At 38.0% G+C, this 19,780-nt stretch overlaps 1 long non-coding RNA gene across 1 annotated transcript; it reads right to left on the bottom strand.

The window, feature by feature from the left end:
• Positions 1-212: 212 nt before the first annotated feature.
• LOC135082942 (uncharacterized) lies at positions 213-4,673 on the bottom strand. Its single transcript, XR_010259528.1, has 3 exons — positions 4,589-4,673; positions 4,410-4,513; positions 213-1,561 (listed from the first exon to the last, which is right to left on the bottom strand). It is a non-coding gene; the product is annotated as an uncharacterized LOC135082942 (long non-coding RNA).
• Positions 4,674-19,780: the final 15,107 nt, after the last annotated feature.

Here is a 19,780-nt window from a genome sequence, read left to right as displayed (position 1 = left end):
TAGCAGCCCCGCGCGCTGTATCTTGTCATAATCTTTTAGGGATGTGCTCGGGGTGTGACCGTAGAGGTCATATCGATAAATATTATTGTACCAGAATAGCCTTGGCACTGCAGGATTTTTGAAAAGAAACTCCTTGATTTTCAGAATTGGTGTGTAATCCCGTGGATAGAAATGAAGAGTTACAATAGTAATAGTAAATTTTCGTTGTTTTAAATTATACAATGCTAGCACCCGCGGATTGGTGCGCAAAATTGATCGCGGACGAGGAACGTTCCTGATTGGTTGTTGGTCTCGAGCGTTAAGACGTTGAGCGAAGAAATTGTAGCAGGGAGAAGGTATATGGCCGCCACTTCTCATAATGAGTTGCGTAGATGGCGCTGTGGGTGTCCAAACATGCCCCCGGCCTTGGAAGCACCAGCTTACGAAAGACTAGCAGGATCCATCTCTGGCTGATCCCATAGTAAAGGACAGATCTTGGTTACAGCGCGCCTGATGACTCCGGATGTTGTTTGGATGTCAGCAACTCTCACGATGCCATCCTTTCCATGAATCGTGTTCTTAACGCGTCCCAGTTGCCATTTCAGTGGAGGCAAGTTGTCATCCTTGACGATAACCAGCGTGTCTGGTCGCAAGTCGACCGTGTTCTCCTTCCACTTGATCCTCGTCTGCATCTCCGAGATGTACTCTTTGGTCCAACGTGACCAAAAATGCTGGCGCAGTTGTTCAACACGTTGATATCGAGTAAGTCGATGCACCGGCGTATCTTGCATGTCGGCGCTTACAGGTGCAACGAGCGGACGACCAACCAGGAAGTGAGCAGGAGAGAGAGGCTGAAGATCGTGCGGATCTGTGGATAGGGGACTCAGTGGACGGGAGTTAAGGACAGCTTCCACCTGCGTTAATAATGTGCATAGCTCTTCGAAATTTAGGTGCGCGTTGCCTAATACACGGTTAAGGTGATATTTGCAAGATTTTACTCCTGCTTCCCACAGACCACCAAAATGAGGAGAGTATGGAGGTATGAATTTAAATTTAATCTGTTGGCTGCTAGCATACTCGATAATATCGGATGAGCAATTCGTTAAAAATTTCTTAAATTCATTCATCAAACCTACAAAATTCCTACCGTTGTCTGAAAAGATTACTTCCGGCCTGCCACGACGCGAGATAAATCGTTTCAGGGCTAGAAAATATGCGTCAGATGTCAGATCGCTGACAAGTTCCAAGTGTATCGCGCGTGTAACGAAACAAATAAACAAACAAATGTACGACTTTACAGTTTTAGCACCTCTGCCTTTGCGATTCAGTACGAGCACCGGGCCTGCATAGTCTACCCCGCATCGCATGAACGGGTAAGTTGGCGTGATTCGCTCCATAGGTAAGTGTCCCATAATCGGGTTTACGGTTTTACCTCTTAAGCGTGTACAAATAATACATTGACGTATTACCTTTTTTGCGAGATCACGCCCCCTTACCGGCCACCAGCGCTCGCGCAGCGCGAACAGCAGCGCCTGCGGAGCCGCGTGCAGCAGTTGCGCGTGCTCGCGGCGGAACAGCAGCACTGAAAAGCCATGTTTACTTGATATTAGCATGGGGTGTTTTTTATCAAAGTCGAAACTGGTAGAATTGTCTAGACGACCTCCTACTCAAATTAATTGGTCGTCATCAATAAATAAATTTAATTTGGCTAAATTATGATTTCTTTTTAGTTTTCCTGTTTCTAACAATTGCTTATGTTCTGCTGGAAATGATTCTAATTGTGAAAGTCTAGCTAATGTTTTCACAGCATCTCTCAACTCTTCCACACTGAGCGGTCCTATTATTCTGTCATTTTTATTTCGCGTATTATGAATAAAGCGGAGTACGTATGCGGCTGCGCGACTCATGCGGTTGAATTGAGAGAATCTGTGAAATGGAAATAGTGAAGTACCGGATTGTTGTTCCGCTATAAAAGAATGTACTGCTTCACGTTTGACTTCTGTGAGTGCTTGTTCAGGGATGTCAGACTGGTCACATCCTGAAGCCGAGCTCAGTATAATCTCGGGTTCGTGTAGAAATGTCGCGTATAATTGTTTGTATTTAGGATCACGATCTAATCTTTTTCCTAATGATAAAAATTGACGCTCCGCTTGAGAATACGTCTCGCCCAAGGTATCAGCTGATTCTTTAAGTGGGATGTGAACACAAAACCTTCCGTCAATATCGCGTGTAGTATTGCTTACAAAAGATTTTTCACACTCTAACTCGTCATCATTAAGCGTATTCTGAAGCCTGGGTAGTTCTTCAAGCTCCCAAAATTGGCGAAGTTGTGTATCTAAAGATTGACTGAAGTTGCAATGAATAGATTTATTTTTGTGTGCGTATAAATTCAAAGAACCCGACACTATCCAACCTAACTGTGTGTTTTGGAGGAACGGGCCGTTAGGTAAACGCATTTTACCTTCAATAAGTAGGTCCCAGAATCGATCTGCGCCTATTAATAAATCGATATCTTGTGACTCTAAAAATTGAGGATTTGCAAGCTGAACATGTTTAGGAATCCTAAAATGCGCGCTTTGTATGTTAACAGCTGGCAAAGTTGATGTTATTTGCGGTAGAACGAAACACTTAATGCGCATGGAGTAGGTATTGATGCGTGATTTTACTTCGATGTCACAAATTTGCGTGGATTGTGACACAGAATTACCCACACCTCGTATTTCTGTAGTGGACTGTATAACTGGAATGTCTAATCGTTCGCATAATGATTTTGTGATAAAACATCGTTGACTTCCGTTGTCAAGAAGTGCGCGTACTAAATGATAGTTACGATGTTTATCCGCTATCTCGACCAGTGCGGTCGATAACAAAACCGGTAGCACGTCTAAATCATGTGTGTTGGAATGCGCGTTGTAAACACATTCGTTTGTATTGTGCGTAGCGGCCGTATCGGGCGAGCCTGCGACCGGCGGCGGCGGCCGCGGCGCAATGAATGCAGATATTTGTGCGCTGGGCAATGCGCAGGATGCGCTCGGGCAATCCGATTCAGTCGTCAGTGCACTAGCTGAGAGTAAGGTCATGCCGGGACTTGTGCCTTGTTCGTCACTGTGTATGAGGGAGTTATGTTTTTTGTTGCATTTTCTACACGACCCAAACTTACAATCGCTCACCGTATGACCAGAACGCAAGCAGTTTTTGCAAAGTTTGTGATTATCAATAAGTTTAAGCTTTGTGTGTAAATCAGAATCTAAAAACCTTTGACAAGAATAAAGTGGGTGCTTACCGTTGCACATCACACAACTTGATGGCTTTTGTGACTTGTTGTTGGAAACATTGCAATGCACTTTAGTACGTTCATGCGTAGCTGTTTGATTTTTATTTAAATTATTTTGGCTACCTTTGCAGTGTGAACTAGATAAAGTTTCCAACATATCTGCTCTGTGCTTTAAAAATTGAAGTAAATCATTTATTTTCAAAGCTACCTTGGAGTCGCCACGATTTTCAATTAAATTACTATATTTATATTGTTCCCATTCGCGTTCTGTGGTTTGATCCAATTTAGAGACAACAATATAAATAATTAAAGTGTCCCATGAATCAGTGGGCTCGCCTAATATTTTTAAAGCACGTAGGTTCTTTAAAATAGTGTCTATGAGGTGTCTAATGGATGTAGGTGACTCCTTGGTGAGCGTTTGAATTGAAAATAAAGCCTTGATGTGATTGTTAACCAATAAATTTGAATTATTGTAACGGTTAAGCAATAACTCCCATGCAACTAAATAATTGTCAGCGGAAAACTCTAATGATTCAATCACTTGTGCTGCGCTGCTTTTTAGTGATGATTTTAGATAGTGAAACTTTTGAATATTACTAATCTCATTAGAATTATGCACAAGAGATAAAAATGTGTCTCTAAATTCTAGCCAATGCTCGTATGAACCGTCAAAGGTTGGCATGGAAATGGTAGGTAATTTGACCGATTCCTGTACTTTATTCCTACACTTAGAACTTGTAGCAACCAGATCACCGCCCAACATACATTCAGCCCGAGCTAGGACGTCATAGTAGCAATCTTCAAATGAATCGCGTTGAGATAATTGGCTATCTATTTCGCTTTCTGACACAATTTCCTCTATTTTAGTTTGGAGATCACTAAACTCAGCGTACAGGCCCTTGGCACCTTGTACGCGAAGTGCCAAGTCGGCACGTAATTTTTCAGACAACACATTACTTTTAATGCTATCTAGGTAATTAGAGAATCTAGTCAGCCTACTTTTAACTATTCCACGTTTTTTATTTAAGCTGCTTAGCAAACTAGATTGTTCGAATGAGATACCATCGACCGTTAGACTACAAGGGGACTTTGAACGTGCCCTCACCTCACTTTCTTTGCTCATTTCGGTAAGTTAGTGAAAAGCAGGAGTACTTACAGTTTTAGTGTTCGTAGTGATCTGCGAAAGCAGCAGGTATTAGCAACGACACTCTGCTGTTGAACACTCGACACACTTGATGCGCGTACGTAGGTAGGTAAGTACTGAAATTAGCAAATGCACAGTATTACACAAGTGAAAACCAAGGGTTTTTGGATATTGCGGATGGCTGGCCGTACCGATTTTGCATCTCCTGAAGTCCTGGTGTCCAATACGTAGACGTGACTTGAAGATAGCTTCGCCGGTTGATATTGTGATATCTTGCGTTTTCTGGTGAATATGCAGCTCGGATAGGTCGCTCGCTTGTTGTATTCGGCTGAGAAGGACCAAATGTACCAGAATAGCCTTGGCACTGCAGGATTTTTGAAAAGAAACTCCTTGATTTTCAGAATTGGTGTGTAATCCCGTGGATAGAAATGAAGAGTTACAATAGTAATAGTAAATTTTCGTTGTTTTAAATTATACAATGCTAGCACCCGCGGATTGGTGCGCAAAATTGATCGCGGACGAGGAACGTTCCTGATTGGTTGTTGGTCTCGAGCGTTAAGACGTTGAGCGAAGAAATTGTAGCAGGGAGAAGGTATATGGCCGCCACTTCTCATAATGAGTTGCGTAGATGGCGCTGTGGGTGTCCAAACAATTATTTTGTGATTTAAAAGATTATTCTCGCAGACGAATTACAAAATAATTGTCAGAAAATATAAAGGTTAAAAGTCGTTTCGTTTTGAAAAACATAAAAAATTTCTAAAACTGTAAATATAATAAATCTGATTTGCTTGGGAAGATGCACATTTTAAGACCAGCTGTTAAAACTATGATTGTACGAGTATTATCCATGAAATACAATTAATGTAGAGAGAGAAAACTATCATTGAAACATTTATTGTAAAGCTGTGTGCAAGCATACACTCTTAAATACTAAATAGTAATAGGTGCGTTTAGTAAATCTATTTTTTTCCTTAACTTTATCATTTAGAAAAACTGTCTTAAACAATGCTCGTAAGCTCGTAACATAATTATGATTTTTTTTTGAGACGAAACAAACTCTCACTCTACAATGTCCAAACATAGACAACAGAACATTACTCCTACATCCCAGTCTAGCAATGGAAAAGAAAAGATCTACTCAAGTGTAAAAATAATACAATCCAATTCATCGACAAAAACATCGACTCGCCCCAGCCCGGCCGCATCACTAATTACGGGCGCAGACGGCGCCGGGTCTCGCAAGGGTACGGTCCTGGCTGAATTTTTTCCCCTACCCGCCCCCAGGGGGGCACCCCCGAACCCTTCTTAACATTTTCCTGGCTCGAAGGCACAGAAGGAGAGCAGGGTTGACACGATTGTAATAGTTACTTTGAGGTATGGTTGATGGGCGTTTAAGTCATATTTCAATGGAAAAACCATTTATGTTGTAGTTATAATGTGCTAGAGTTTTACAAAATCCTTTATTAACAGACCAGGGGAAAAACATTATAAGTACTATATTTGTAGCAAAATATATTTTACTACGAATCGAGTCTGAAAATGAAGAAAAAAAAAACATCACTAATATGAATTAATAAAAATATTCTAGAAATAAACACATGGGAAATTTATTGGAAAGCAGGATAGTTTATTATATCACTAGTCAATTGACACACTTACTTTTTATGAGCAGTGAAAACGCGACTCTACCATTGATTTTGTTGAACAACCATTGTACGAGCGTTTACGAACTTATTGACTACTAGCGGCCGCCCGCGACTTCGTACGCGTGGATCCCGTTTTACCCCCTTCATCTATCTTACGCGGTTTAGATTTTTTCATACAAATGTTTTTTCCCTCTTACTCCCGTTCCCGTGGGAATTTTGCAATATCCTGTTGTAACTAAGCTTTAAGTTTACTAAGGTACCTGCATGCCAAATTTCAAGCGTCTAACTTAAGCGGTTTAGATTTTTCATACAAAAGGATTTTCCCGCTTATTCCTGTTCCCGTGGGAATTCCTAAGTATACTATAACCTGCCCAGGAGTATGAAGAATAATTGTACCAAGTTTCGTTAAAATCCGTCGAGTAGTTTTTGTTTCTATAAGGAACATACAGACGGACAGACAGACAGACAGACAGACAGACAGACAGACAGACAGACAAAAATTTTACTGATTGCATTTTTGGCATCAGTATCGATCACTAATCACCCCCTGATAGTTATTTTGAAAATATATTTCATGTACAGAATTGACCTCTCTACAGATTTATTATAAGTATAGATTTAGTTGATTTAAAAGACAATATAAATCTAATTTTACAGCTTATTAAAAACTAAGTTGTGTTTATAAAAATCACCCAAAGGGAATCATTCGTCATCATCGTTTATCATTTCTCACGTTTCAGTAGCCTTGGCATTATCAAATCATTCATTGCTTTTCTGTAAGAAAAATACTTAAGATAAAGACATTAAAAATCTCGTGACGTCACTGGTCATGTTAGATCAACATACAGAATCCTATGTTACTAATTACGCGTGACATTTTTGACTTCACGATGAACTATTTCCATACAAAGTTTAACGCATCTTTTTTGTTACCAGTCCGATTTCAAACAGAAATGTTAGGATTTAACTAGTGTTTATTTATTAATATTTAAAAGCGATGCACATTTCCCTATTGTAGAAGAAAAGAAGGTAATTTACCCCATAATTCTATAACTGCCCTCGCGGCAGCCCTGCAAGAAGACGCCTCTGCTATATGGTGCCCTGGTACCTACCAGTTGGGTTATATACTTTTTTAGGGTCGACAGGACCCTTTGAGGCTTTCCCTTGAGTCGAGCCTACATATCCCCTTTTCAGGTCGGCTCTGACCTTTCGTAGGGTTAGGTGCTTTGTTTCCGCCGCCATATAAAAGTTTTGGTCGGATAGTGTTATTTGCCGATGTAAATAAGATCTAGTTTAATACGGGTCTTAGCATGAATTTTTAACGAATTTTGAGCTAATTTCTTTTATATTTTTATTATTTTATTTGATTAACAATGTTTCAACAGCATTTAATTGTAAGTACATAAATGTGCAGGAAGATACAACTTGAACATAAGTATATATTTTTTGTTTCGGAGATTTTTACACAGGAGATACAGGGTGGAAACGATAAGTGATCTCACTCAATTATTTCTAAACTATACAAATTGAAAAACAGGTTACTGATCCTGAAAGTACTTCGCAAGCTCTTTCAAACGGTACCAATAATAGATTACACAATAAACTGGATTTACCCAAAAAAATATGTTTTAAGCTCCAGTGCAGTTTGAAAGAGCTCGTGAAGCACTTTCAGGATCAGTAGCTAGTTTTTTGATATCTTGTATAGTTTAGAAATAATCGAGTGAGATCACTTATTTCCACCCTGTATATTTATTCATTGAAAAATAGCTCGTAATATAACCACATAAGATGCCATAATGTTTCGCTTGATGTGTCGTACTCGGTACACTGACTTTGTTTCGAGTTTATCTGAAATTCAAAAGAAATAATTAAAATATGTCTATTAAACATTCTGCATTCTGAAAACTTTTGATCACTAATGCCCGTTTTCACCATCAATCTCTAATTTTTGAGTGACCCCAATAAAAACAAAACAATGGTGAAAGCGGGCATAAACTTAAAAAAGTTACTATTATGTGATTAATTATGAAATTAATATTAATCTAAAACGGTTCTTCTTTGACCAAATTTTAATGTGTTTACTTTGTGATGTATTTAAAAATCATCACTAATATCAATTTCTTTATGTATGCTTACAAACAAAAACATTTTATGACGATCATAATAATAATTATTATTGTGTATAATTAAATAATAATACGATTATCACCAAGCTTCAGTTTATATCGTACGTGTACGTACGAATAGCGAGCATGCCTTGAAACCACCGAATAAGGGGGCGGACACACTGACAATATATTGTGTAGATTAAATAATAAATTAATCATATTTTATATGACTTGCTGTTTAACATTAGACTTATTTCTACGATAAAAAAATAGAAAACAAGTTAATAATTAAATAGCCCTCCTTCTGGCGCAGTCGGGTAAATAGTGGAAAATCTCTTCAAACATTTCAATTATATTCCTTAACTACGAGGCGACTTTATAATATGAAATACATAGTTAATTAGGTACTAGTAGGACTAACGTTTTTAACAACACATTTATGAATGTCTGTATTTTAAACATATTTCACCCCCTTAAGACTTTAAACCGAACTTTGTCCTTGAAATCTCAGCATGTGTTTGTGAAACTATAAATCCTTCATAACCACATTCTTCAAAACAAATATCCCCATTATTCCCTAATACCTAACTAAATTAGAGCGCACTTAGGGACCTAACTCTGCATTATTCTAGTTTATGCGCTCGTGTGTGCCTCCCTTAAGTGGCTGTCACGAGGCAAAAGGCAAGCAAAGTATCAGCCTCGAATAGCCGCGAGGGGGGCGGGGGCCGGGGGCCACCCCCCAAGCTTTGAGGACGTCTTTCATCCGAACTTTGGCGGGGAAACCCCAAAATTCAAGTTGCCGCACCGATTACGAGTTGGCAATATCTTTGGGTTTCTGCTCGCCTGGTACCCGGTTTAGTTTTGGTGCGGGTTTGGTTGCGAAAATGGGGGGTAGGTGGTGTTTAGGTGATGCGTGCGTCATTTTAAGCGTTGATTTTTCGTCGGCCGATAGTTTAGTCGGGCAGTTGATCAGTATGGGCATGTATGGGAGTGCGCACACTACGCTGATTCGATTTGGCCGATTCTTCATACAATTTAAAATCGGGCACAACTATCGGCCAACTTAGATTAATAAAACCTAGATAGATAGTCAGTGCACGAAAGGTGAGGCAGATTTTAGTAAGCCAGAATGGCTTACTCGTAAACGTCACATGAACTGTCAAAGTGAAAAATTGGTAAACACGTCCGACGACTTTTAATTAATTAACACGGTTTGTGCTGTGAAAGGGTGTCTAAATACATCAGAAAAACTAAAGAAAGTGACCAGTGTTACATTTCATAAGTAAGTACTACGATTCGACGCGTATTTTGCTTGAATTTGGCTTTCAAAAATTAAATACGGGAATGATACCAGTAACAAGAAAATTTATTTCCCAATTGTTCGCCGTACAAATACACTTCCTTTTTTATGAAATCGAGACTTTTCAGTCGATATATCATATTGTAATTAGGTAGGTACTTTGAATTCAATAAATAAGTAAGTACATGATGCGTTTTGTTTTTGTTAGTTATAAAATAATTAAAAACGTATTAAAAATTTCCCTACTTTCGGGAAAATCGCCTTCACTGTCTACACTCCCCAACAAAATTGACACTAATGACATAAGATTTTTGCCTCACTCTTGACGAAGCGTTTGTATGAAGACTATCCATCTAGGTTTTATTAATCTAAGTCGGCCAACTAAAAATCAACGGTGTGCGCCTACTCTTAGGGTTCCGTGGGACAAAAGACACCCTTGCAATTTAATTTCATTAAATACTATTAAAAAGCTGTAAATAAATGCCTTAAAATAAAATGTTGAAATGTTTTTCCAAACTTTCTTCACTACACGTAAAACGAGTGTGATTTGTATTCGTTGGATTGATATTTAAAAAATATTTTGACCAACTGAACCGACTTGCACTTGGCTAGACAATCGAGTCGACCGATATGCACTTTTCTAAAAGGCTTAATTAAGCTATAACCTATAAATAGGCTGGCTGATCTTGAAACATAATTAGGAATATTTTTTTAAAAATATTCAATCATTTCAATAATGTTACATTGAGATTGATCCTTTGCCTCTATAATCCCAGAGGCATTGTATGGGTAACAATTTTTATCATTGTGGCACGTGTAAACAACAATCAATACGGACCGGGGTTACAATAGGTAGCAATGTAAAACTTTTTACTAGTAAGTATAGCGGTATAGCTTTTCATTGTTTGTAACGGTACATCATAATAAATACTGGACCTTCTAAGACATACTTATTTACAATATATCAAATATATGCAATTTTAATTCATCTAAATAGATATTTTTTTATAAAAACATGCAGAAATGAAATTATTAAAGCCAGTGTTCACAAATAAAAGTGACCAAGTTTGAGAAAACAAATTAAATAAATATTGTTAATTCATAAATGTTCAGTAATTTGAAAAGTTACCGCCATTTATACATTTTGTTCAACTAAACCCCAAATGAAATCCTAGAGCTATCGTACCAGGAGCAATTTGCATTTGAGGTACCAGGCGCACATACAAGTTAGGAGTTCGTCCATGCCAATGGAAATCTACGGGGGAGTCGTAGTTAACCGAACTAGTTAAACATCCTCATGTTTTTATGCGGTCCTGGTAGCCTCATATACATATACTATTGATCTATAGATAGAATGCGAAAAGTGTTCAGCGATGAGAAAATTATACGATTGTGTTGTTTTTAGGTTCCTTCAGAGTAGTTTAAACCCGAGTTTGCAACCCGGAAAACTTTACCTAACCCCCCATGAAAAAAACATAAAAAAAATCTTAAAACTCATTTATTTTTGCAAATAGGCTTTTAAAAAGCACTTTTACACGTCCCAGTATTAACCCTACCACTGCTTCGGGACAATAAATGGGCCAGTGCTGAGAAGAAACAGTGCATGGTGCTCGAAAAACTTTTACATATTGTTGATTGGGGTAGCACTGGGTTTTCAGGGAAACTTGCTGCAAACTTAGATGTAAATTACCCTCAAGGAATTATAACAACATTTATAAAAAATCGTTGATGCATGCTCGTTTGCGACGTTTGATTTCGATTTTAACTGGCCCATGAATAATTTACAGCATTTATTCGGACAAATATTGGAAGATGTTTTTTGATTATTTCCTTTTTTTTATCAAATAGTTTTGTAACTTATTAGTAATCTGTGGTTTTATACTGAATACGTCACTGTCTCATTTTCAAGCACCAGAAATAAGACCAGAATCAACGGGGTAACGAAAAAGTGCGAAATAAACATCAAGCAAAATACTAGGCCAGCAGTCCCTGCAGGAGGTAAATTAAACAAGCGGGCGGCATAGAAATCCATTCGTACATTTGTGGTACTAGGGTGGCATGCTTATGCGGAGACAAATTTTATTACCGAGTGTGATGCTGTGGTCGTAAAGATGCCATTGTACTCTTTTGATTTTAGGAAAATAGTTTTTGGAGTGCAAAAGATTGGTAATTAGGAAATTAGGCAGAAAGGTGAGGGTACTAGGGCGGCATACTTAGGCGGAGACAAATTTTATTACCGAGTGTGATGTTCTGTGGTTATAAAGATGCCATTGTACTCTTTTGATTTTAGAAAAATAGTTTTTGGAGTGCAAACGATTGGTAACTAGGAAATTAGACAGAAATGTGAGAAATAAGATGTGAAGAAGTAAGAGGACTATAGTTTGTTATTGCACGTGAGGTATTATGATGTCGTTTAGGTGGTGCCGGTTTTAGAAAAGCAACATTGTTTATTTCATTGAAGAATTTACTTCTCCGTTGTTTTGCATATTATTATACTCACTGCAATTTGAGTCCGCATTTTTACTCCGTAGTCCTGCCTGCATTGGTAAATTCGTTAGAATTTCCAACGAAGTACGCTAAAAGGCTACATAATGCAATGGGGCGTGTGGATAGAAAATTAAACAAAATAAAAGTACACCCACGGACGTAGGTTAAACAACTAGATTAATTAAAACCTCTCTGAAATGAACGCTCGCATTCGCTGTACCAGGGCGCCAGAGGCCGGCAGGAGGTGCGATAAACTTCTTCGTAAATAAGCAAAGTAATACTGGAAGAGGAATTACCGCCTGCCCGCTGCTGGCCGGGTAAGGCAACCGGATATTTCTTTTAGCTGTCCAAAGAACCCCCCGGTCATAATGCCCTAGTGGGGGCCGTAGGGGGGCAGATATAAAGATACAGACCCCCACTTATCCCGGGACCATACCCGGTCCTTTTGCTTTTATAGGGGGTGTGTATAAAACCGAATCGCCCGGTTTTAGCTGTGCTAGACGGTTACGATCGGGCCGGCGGCGGTGCGGTCGCATTATGCCTGCGATGTGGGTATGCGGCCCTGGTACTTACATACAATGTTTGGACACGGCTCCGCTCATATATTAGTCGCATGACGACCCTCAAAGAGCTAATAAAATGTATACGAGCCAGTGGTAAACAGTCAAACAGATACCTACTGATTCGCGAAAGTGTTGTTACTTTACTTATCAATAAATTCAATGGGCGATGATCTTTTATTCATCGTTATTCGATGTGATAAGTTTTCACGGAGTCGTGAAAAGTGAGGTGATAAAGCTGGTCCTGAAAGGTCTTTAAAACGAGGCGAGGTGTTTTTAATATGTTTACAATAAACTCTAGAGTTGATGGAGACGTTTATAGAAGTTTTGACTCTATTAGGTGCTTGCATACAGCAGAAGGTGTGCGTGAAGACAGACGTATAATAAAAGTAGGTCATAAATACATAAACACTTTGACAGCTACTTGGCTTGGTTCTTTGCATACCGGACTACAGCAGCGATTGTAGGTTCGAATCCCGCCCTGACCAATGTTTGTGTAATGGGCACGGGTGTTTTTTTATCCATGATAAAAGTTGTGCTTTCGATCGAGGTTAAACATACATAGTTGTAGCACAGGTTGTGGGGAAAAATATTATGTTTTAGGGAACTTACGTGTAAATAGGTGTTAAGTTAATCATGATGTACATTTTATGTATTAGTTTTATGTAAGGGTTTTAGTACAGCTTAAACTTATAACTGACGTTGTTAAGACTGTACACATAGGTCAGTGACGCTCTTTATTGACGGGGCGTTATTAATTTCTCGTCTTTATTACCAGGGCGACATGTGCAAGATGGAGGTAACTATGTTGTTTCATTATTCGAATGTCGAGGGCCCGGGTGGGTGGGGGAAGCCGTATAAAAACGACAATTTCCTCTAAACGCGCGCCGCGCCCGCGCCCGCGCCTCTACCGCGCCCTATACTAATTAACTGCTATGAGGTTATGTCACCCTGGTACCCGTTTGTAGGGCGTTGTGTTTTCCTGAAGGCTGTGCGGGGTATTCATTTTTTTGGTAATTTATGTTTTGTTGAAAAGTGGCGTGTGTTAGTTTTATACTTTGATGTTTAAGTAAATTATTTTTAAACCATTGGTTTTAATAGAAAAGCACCGATGGCCACATAAGAACTAAGATAGCACCTCTAATGAAAGAAACTGTGAAATCTGTCCAAAACCTAACTTTTATCACTGAAATCCCTATTATCCAATATTATAAATGCGAAAGTTTCTATGGATGTCTGAAGGTTTGTTACTCTTTCAAAAAACTGAACGGATTTTGATGAAACTTTACAGTGTCATTGTTTATAATCTAGAATAACATATAGGCTATAATTTATGACGTCTATGACAAACTAAATTTTACGCGGGTGAAGCGGCGGACAAAAGCTAGTTTCTGAATAAATTTTAAAACTTACCTAAAATTTCAGTATAAATTAGGCTTATCTCGATACCCTGTTTTATTGTTTTAAATATTTATGAAAAGCGGAATCTCGCCATTAATTTTGTATTTATTAATCATTATTTTAATTCTGTATCAACAATCAATAACGCTTCATCTCTTATAACCAAATATGTTTTAAGCTTTATAATAAGCAGTTCAGAGTTCAATTTACTGTGCACTAATATATCTCTACAACTGTTTGTAGCAATTCCATAATGGGAACTATAATTCTACACATCTTATAAGTCCTATCGACAAGACAATTTAGACCTTATACGGCAGTGATAAGGGTTATCAAAGCTGCACAAGATCCTGTGCTAGCTACCTGTTTAGTGGTAGTAATTATTATGATCTGTTACTCATGTATGTCGCAGGTATGTGACTGAAATTAGTCTTTTGACGAAAAAGCTAGGAGCGCGATTTCCGGATATTTGTTTCTTCTTCTTTTAGTCTTATGCCACTTTCGTTCCCTCGGATAAAGCGTGAATAAAGACTATTATAATATTTTATTTAATTCACCAGCAAGAATCATTAAGTAATCAGAAAACACCAGTTCAATAATAATTGGTCATCTACCACAGATAAATAATTTTCAGTATGATTACCATTGTCAAATGACACGATAATTTATCAGTCAAACTCAAATGAAAGACATTAAGCCCAGTATCATAATATTCCTTCGTTTTTCCTGATCTTTAAAGGTAAAGGTCGTAAGTATCGAATAGCATAGATAAAGTTAAAGATCATCCCAACACAAGTTACTGTAAAATGTTTTCATGTCATTAAATTCATTTTACACTATTTGTGTTTGACTCACGCGTTACTCTATCTACCTCAGTGTTTTTCAACCTTTTTCATGACACGACTCCCCCTAGTATGAAAAAATATTTTGTGACGCCCTGACCGTTCTTTTTTTCCATGCTTTTTATAATGTTACTAAGATTTTGAAGGCACCGAATACTTCATACAACATTTACGCATTTGCATAATTTTAGGTTTCGGAAAAATCTATAAATTAAAACTTTACTCTTTTTTTTACTGAGGTAGTTTTTACGACCTCTCGCGACCCCCCTAGAGGCTTCGCGACCCCCTGCGACCCACAATCTGAAAAACATTGCTCTACCCTAAAACTATACAAAACAATTATTTCACCGTAAATAATTTCCCATCGCTTCATCACCCAGGCTTTTCCAATCTGCCCTATTCCGTTCAACTGTCAGCGTCACACACACTGCTATACAGGATGTGCCGTCTTGGCCGACATGCGGCCCGGACCTCGCTATGGGAGGGGAACACCCTATATTATAGGGTGTATGCGAAATAAAAATCGGTATTCGGTGATGTAGTTTTGTTCGTTGTAAACGACTTTCGTTTTGTCCTTAACAACATTTTCCATAATGATATTTCTTTAATAAATGGTCAAGTATTAAAATACGGCTGGGTTGCACCATCTTAATTTGGCTTTAACAAACGTCAAATATCTCTATACAAAAAACACCGCTGCACAGCCTTAGGCTGAATTGCACCACCTACTTTAACCGTAACTATAACTATAACTGGTGCTTTCTGTATGGAGTTTGACAGATTATTGACGATTGTTAAAGTAAAATTGTGAAACCCAGCCTTATACTATAACAAACAATGTCAAAAATCTGTCAAACTCTATACAAGAAACACCGGTTATCATTATAGTTACGGTTAAAGTTAGGTGGTGTTACTCAGCATAAGTAAGATGGTCATCATCATTATAATAAATTGATGATGGGCTTTCAATAAGGAGCTCCAAATCGTGTAAAATTTTCTAGAGATTTATTAAGGTTTATATTCGATAGAGTGATCTTTACCTCAATTCTAGTTTAATGCCTTGTGAGTTAGCAATATTATAAATGCGAAAGTTTGGATGTCTGAATGTTTGTTACTCTTTCACGCAAAAACTACTGAACGGATTTTGATGAAACTTTAGAGTATTATGGTTTATACCCCAGAATAACATATAGGTTATAATTTATGACGATCTGTGACAAACGAAATTTCACGCGAGTGAAGCCGCGGGCAAAAGCTATCTAAACTATAGGATACGTTAAAGCCGTATTTTAGTATGAATCTATACTCAAGAATTAGATTTACGCCCGTATTCACAAACATTACTATGAGGTTACACAGTGCGCGTGGCGCACAGGGTGACACACGAACCAATCACAGAGCTCTATTCAACGCTGTGCGTTCGATTTGCTGCTTCACTTAAGCAAGCGTTTGTGAATACGGGCGTTAAGTGATATTGAAACTTGACTAATCAAACGAATCGATGATTGTTAGAGTCAAGTTGTGAGCGATTTATAATTCAATGAATAACATTAAAGTAACAAGAACTAACAGCACCATCGCCTTGTATGATAGCGTTTATTCCATACATAGACTTTGTATGGAAGAAGGCAATCCTGGTTAAATGATTGGTTTCTAAGCTTTTATAACTAAACTTAAGGGCTATATTTCACCGGGACACCATGGCGGCGCACACTGGTTCAAGAAATGATAAAAATGGAATTAGCGATTTATTCACTTTTTTTGATGGTATCATGTGTAGAATGTCATTAAAAACGTTTTGTTTAAGTTCTATTTTTCTGAGAAATGCGTAGTTTTTGCTATATTACATGTTTTGTGTTTTATTTGTATGAAACGTTTCCTTCACGAGGCTCTTATTCAAAATGTTAAAGTTTGTTAGATATGACTACTTATAGGTTTTAAAGAGTCATACTAATAGAAGCTAATACAGTAACAACTTTGTCCCAGTGCGTCCCCGTTTAGGATATAAGTGATATTTTCTAAGGTACGAAAAAGTAAACAAAATATATGGATATAAGGCAACTTTATGATAATTTATTGATTTTCTAAAATAAAAAGAAGCTAACAATCATTCCAATCTTAATCATTTATTATTCAACATCATCATCAACATCTATAAATTCAAAAGTTTCATCATTATTTGAAGCTAGTAAATTTTTAACTTCATTAGGAAGAGGAGATTTTGACTCACACTCGTTTTTGGTCTTAATGTTGACAAAAAAGGATCCGAAGAAATAAGTAAATTATTTAAAATATCACGATTGGTCAGTGGTCACTTTTCGGTTAAATTTACGCGTATGATTCTCTCTGATCTTTCTAAAATCTTTATTCCGCGATTCTGTAGCCTCCTATTGGCATAATATCTAAGTGCAAAGCAAAACCAACTGACATGAATCATTTAACAAAATTAAAACAAAGATCTTTAAGTAGGATCGATATGTAGGTACAAGTATGGCCTATCTTCATTGCACGCATGGATACGGGCTATGTAGACTATATTACACATCACTTATAGACTAGAATTTAAAACTTGGACAGCAAGAGGAAATAAAAAAGCAAATATGGAGAAACGAACAGCTGTAATACAAAAACGGTTTCGCGATGAACCTGGATTGCTAATAGATATTGTGCAGCAAGGGGCTGGAACAACAAACAACGGAAATATTGCGCGTAGATTTTTTGCAGATCCAGAAAAAACATCCAACATCACTGGAGTTAGTCAAGATCTGATTCCTAGGTTGTCTGTATTATTAAGGGCTATGGCTTCCGGTGAGCAAATAAACCCCCAAAACTTCACTCAATTTACTTAGATATTATGCCAATAGGAGCACTATCGGAAGAAGTTGCAGAATCGCGGAATAAAGATCAGAGAGAATCATACGCGTAAATTTAACCGAAAAGTGACCAATCGTGATATTTTAAATAATATACTTATTTCTTCGGATCCTTTTTTGTCAACAATAAGACCAAAAATGAGTGTGAGTCAAAATCTCCTCTTCCTAATGAAGTTAAAAATTTACTAGCTTCAAATAATGATGAAACTTTTGAATTTATAGATGTTGATGATGATGTTGAATAATAAATGATTAAGATTGGAATGATTGTTAGCTTCTTTTTATTTTAGAAAATCAATAAATTATCATAAAGTTGCCTTATATCCATATATTTTGTTTACTTTTTCGTACCTTAGAAAATATCACTTATATCCTAAACGGGGACGCACTGGGACAAAGTTGTTACTGTATTAGCTTCTATTAGTATGACTCTTTAAAACCTATAAGTAGTCATATCTAACAAACTTTAACATTTTGAATAAGAGCCTCGTGAAGGAAACGTTTCATACAAATAAAACACAAAACATGTAATATAGCAAAAACTACGCATTTCTCAGAAAAATATAAATTAAACAAAACGTTTTTTATGACATTCTACACATGATACCATCGAAAAAAGTGAATAAATCGCTAATTCCATTTTTATCGTTTCTTGAACCAGTGTGCGGCGCAACCAGTCGCCGCTACCAACAATGTATACAGCTCTATAGAGAGTTACTCACTTGGTGTCCGTTTGGTTGCTCAAAGCTGTATACATTTTGTTGGTAGCGGCGACTGGTTGCGCCGCCATGGTGTCCCGGTGAAATATAGCCCTTAAGGTCTACTGCTTAAGTCGAGTCGGAGCGGCACGGAAGAGTGGTTTTGAAACGTCAAACGTCAATGAGACTTCAGATTTCTTTCAGGTTTGTTAGGGATGTTATGGATATGTAGTTTCGGTTATGGATACGGTTCGTTCGTTCGTTCGTTTCAGCCAAATGACGTCCACTGCGGAACAAAGGCCTCCCCCAAGGTTTTCCATAATGAGCGGTCCTGCGCTGCCCGCATCCAGGCTCTTCCCGCGACCTTTACCAGATCGTCGGTCCACCTAGTAGGAGGCCTGCCCACGCTACGTTTTCCAGCCCGTGGTCGCCACTCGAGAACTTTCTTGCCCCAACGGCCATCGTCTCTACGAGTTATGTGCCCCGCCCACTGCCACTTGATTTTAGCAATTCTGCGAGCTATGTCGGTTACTTTGGTTCTCCTGCGGATCTCCTCATTTCTGATTCGATCACGCAGGGAAACTCCGAGCATAGCCCGCTCCATCGCCCTTTGGGCGACCTTGAGCCTTCTTATGAGGCCCATAGTAAGCGACCACGTCTCAGATCCGTATACCATCACTGGCAACACACACTTTACAGATATCTTTTTATTTCGGATATCCGAAAGTTTCGGTTACGGTTACGGATATCCATATCATCCCTGGTTTGTGTGATCTGTCACGTCATAATATTATTATGTTAATGTCACCCTCCAGTACCGCTCTCATAAGTCTGATACCTCACTGATTGAGTTAAGAGCTAGACTTATAGCAATACCGGTGATTTCGTTATTCTCTAGTTAGTAAAGATTTTGAAAGTTCTATTTATTGCCCTTTTCCCCCTAATACTTCTAAAAATACGAGGCACGTGCTTAATTTCTATTTATAAGTGGAAGTACGTATTTGGCTAACCTTTAAAACAATGGATTTGTACAAACTTGGGAGTATTGAAGCCTTTTCCTTTTTTATTTCGGCGAAAATTCAATCTTAGACGTCATCTACCAAAAAACGTATTTTTAGAGAGTGAATTTATGAGTAATGTTTCCCTTTTACATAATTGTATATTTTAAGAAATTGGAAAATTTAGGCTGAGTTTCACCACCTAACCTTGACCGTAACTATAACGTTATCCGGTGTTTTTGTATGGAGTTTGACAGATTTTTGACGTTGGTCAAAGTTAAAGTAAGATGGTGCAACCCAGTTTTAGGCCCAGTTTTTTCAACTGTACAACTTTTTGGCCACTTTGTGTGTCACGGACTATTTAACGCTGACAACTGTAGCTTTTTAAACCTGTCAAAGTTCTTAAGCAACCATAGTAGTCTGACATCTAGGTTAGACAGATGTCAACTTAACTTGCCCTTAAAATCACG

The sequence above is a fragment of the Ostrinia nubilalis genome, chromosome 22 (assembly GCF_963855985.1).
Source record: "Ostrinia nubilalis chromosome 22, ilOstNubi1.1, whole genome shotgun sequence".
NCBI lineage: Eukaryota > Metazoa > Arthropoda > Insecta > Lepidoptera > Crambidae > Ostrinia > Ostrinia nubilalis.
Note: the sequence above shows the minus strand (reverse complement) of the source record. Positions and strands in the feature narration are given on the sequence as shown.